This window comes from Manis pentadactyla, chromosome 10 (assembly GCF_030020395.1).
Source record: "Manis pentadactyla isolate mManPen7 chromosome 10, mManPen7.hap1, whole genome shotgun sequence".
Lineage (NCBI taxonomy): Eukaryota > Metazoa > Chordata > Mammalia > Pholidota > Manidae > Manis > Manis pentadactyla.
The window spans coordinates 43,091,285-43,094,380 of NC_080028.1; the positions used below are offsets into that span (position 1 = coordinate 43,091,285).

Here is a 3,096-nt window from a genome sequence, read left to right on the forward strand (position 1 = left end):
AAAAGTTCCTGCTAATCAGAGAATTATAAGCATAAGATCTTAGACATTTCCTGTAGCTGCCTCCTAGTAAGATGTCAGAGGCACTTCTATTAACAATTGGCCAATTAGGACAAGAAGGAAGTGCAAGTGAGCTGCTTTGCTGGGTGTTTGCATCCAGGTTCCAGGGCCAGCTTCTTGCAGCACTTCTCTCTTCAGGTGGAATCGCTCTTGACTTGGCACAAGGCAGTGATGAGGAATCACACAGCAATAACAACATTCATCCTGCTGGGACTGACAGATGACCCAAAACTACAAGTCTTGCTCTTTGTATTTTTGTTTTTCACCTACCTACTGAGTGTGGCTGGGAACCTCATCATTATCACCCTCACACTGTGGGATTCCCATCTTAAAATTCCCATGTATTTTTTTTCTCCGAAATTTCTCTCTCTTAGAAGTCTCATTCACCACTGTCTGTATCCCCAGATTCCTGTACACGATGGTATCTGGAGATAACACAGTTACGTATAATGTTTGTGCCACCCAGATATTTTTCATTGTTCTCTTTGTAGTAACAGAATTTTTTCTCCTTGCTGCCATGTCCTATGACCGCTATGTGGCCATCTGTAAGCCCCTGCATTACATGAGCATTATGAACAACAGAATCTGACTACACTTGTTTTCTCTGCTGTTGGATTGCAGGCCTGTTAATCATCCTCCCACCCCTTGCCATGGGCCTCCAGCTGGAATTCTGTGACTCAAATGTGATTGATCATTTCGGCTGTGACACATCTCCTGCTTTAAAGATAAACTGCTCAGACACAGCGTTAATAGAGCTAATTGCCTTTAGTTTTGCTGCACTGACGCTCACTGTGACCTTGGTGTGTGTCGTCCTCTCCTACACTTACATCATCAAGACCATTCTCAGATTCCCTTCTGCCCAGCAAAGGAAAAAGGCCTTTTCCACCTGCTCCTCCCACATGGTTGTGGTTTCCATCACCTATGGCAGCTGCATTTTCATCTACATCAAGCCCTCGGCAAAGGAAGGAGTAGCTATTAAAAAAGTGGTGTCTGTGCTCACTACGTCTGTTGCCCCTTTGCTTAATCCATTCATTTATACACTTCGAAACAAACAAGTGAAAGATGCCTTCAAAGACATAGGGAAATGGATTGGTTTTCCCACCAAGGAATAAGAGACTATTCATGGTTTTTGAGACTAAGTTAAATTAAATTTAAGTATGAACAATCCATGAACAATATTCATGACTTTGGCAAATAAAGGGTTTCTTAGTATCTTGTAGATTTATCAACAGAATTTTCCACCAAAAACATTTGCCTTTATAATCCAAATGCCAAAATCAAGGTATTTATGTCTCCTTCTTTTAAGTTGATATTTTTCAGAATAGTTTCTACTATAAATTCATGTTCCATATACCTGAGTCCCAAAATGCTCAATGTCATAGAAAGGAAATGCTAAGAAATGAAGTCCAACCTCTGGCTATGTCGTCTCCTTGAGATATGGATTATTAATGCCCAGAAACTATTTCTCACTTGTTGGGAATAGATGAAAGCACATTCTATTGTTCAGGAAGAATGCAAGATTCTTTACCACATCTTGAAAAGTGATCTAATAGAAAAGTGTGCACTTAGAGGTCTTCCTTATGAAAATATGTCCACTTTTCAAGAATGAGCAGAAGGTGTTAATGTGACAATTTAAAAATCATTGAAGATAACTATGTTCTTTCTTTTAAACCATTAATCCACAAAAAAATGTACCTATTGGCACTTCTGGAAATTATGTGAGTGCACTTTATCCTGACATATGATTAAACAGAAAACAATAAACAATACTTCCAAGTACAGTATGTCTTCTGTTGCCATTCCCATTGATGGTATTTAGACATAGCTTAAAGGAGAACATGCCAGAATTTAGAGGAAGGATAACTAAATCTTGGTTTGACAAGTTCCTAAATATCTAGACTTACATTATCTCTTGATTTAAGAACAATGTTAGTGTGGGGTGGGCAAAATGGGTGGAGGGGGTCAAGTACATAGTGGTGGGTGGTAACTAGATTTTTCATGGTGATCACTGTGTATTGTAGACAGGTTAGACCTATAAAATTATAAACTAAAATGCATATAATGATATTTCCAATTTTACCTCTGTTAAGAAAAGAGGAATGTTAAAGATTAGTGGGATTGTTCAAAACATCATAAAAGGTAATATTTCACGAAGGATATTTTATGCGGCATTTAGTTGACTATTGAAGATAAAATTCAGGTATAGGAGAGGCAGAGCCAACATGGCAGCATGAGTAGGACAGTGGGAATCTCCTCCCAAAAACATATATATTTTTGAAAATACAACAAATACAACTAATCCTAAAAGAGAGACCAGAAGACACAGGACAACAGCCAGACTACATCCACACGTGCGAGAGCCCAGCGCCTGGTGAAAGGGGTAAGATACAACCCCCGGCCCGGCGGGACCCGAGCACACTTCCCCCCAGCTCCAGGCGGGAGGGAGAGAGAGACCTGGACTGCTAAACACCCAGCACCAGCCACCCGCACCAGAGTGCAGACACAGTGCATGTGTGGAGTGCTGGAAACTAGGGAAATAGGGCAGCAAGACCTCTGAGCGGGTTCCAAAGCTGATGGCCCTTTGACAAAGAAAAGCGAGTGCTTTTTGAAAGTCTTAAAGGGACAGAGACCTAATAGTTAGACGGAAACAACACAGGTCACAGTACAGTGGCTGGAAATTACAGGGAAAACCCGGTGCACTAACCCCCTGGGCAAAAGCTCTGAGACCCCTCACAGAGGTAAACAGCCACACAGCCCCCTCGTCCATTACCCCTCCGGGTGCTGCAAAAGCAGAGAAACAGCTTAAGGCAAACCATGCCTCCATATCGGCCAGGCAAGACACAAAGACTCAGTCTACATGCAATTACCCAACAAAAGCCACTAGGGGTCGCAGTTGTCCCAGTAAAGAAAGGCCAGTAGCAAGTGAAAAGTTTGGCCCTCCCAGCTGACAGTCAATAGCACCTGTCAACATGAAAAGGCAAAAAAATCTGGTCCAGACAAGACTAACCCAGACAGCTTCGGCATCTGCTACATCTTCCC

At 41.9% G+C, this 3,096-nt stretch overlaps 1 pseudogene; it reads left to right on the forward strand.

The window, feature by feature from the left end:
• Nucleotides 1-228: 228 nt before the first annotated feature.
• LOC118933364 (olfactory receptor 6C2-like) lies at nt 229-1,169 on the forward strand (annotated as a pseudogene).
• The last annotated feature ends 1,927 nt before the right edge of the window (nt 1,170-3,096 follow it).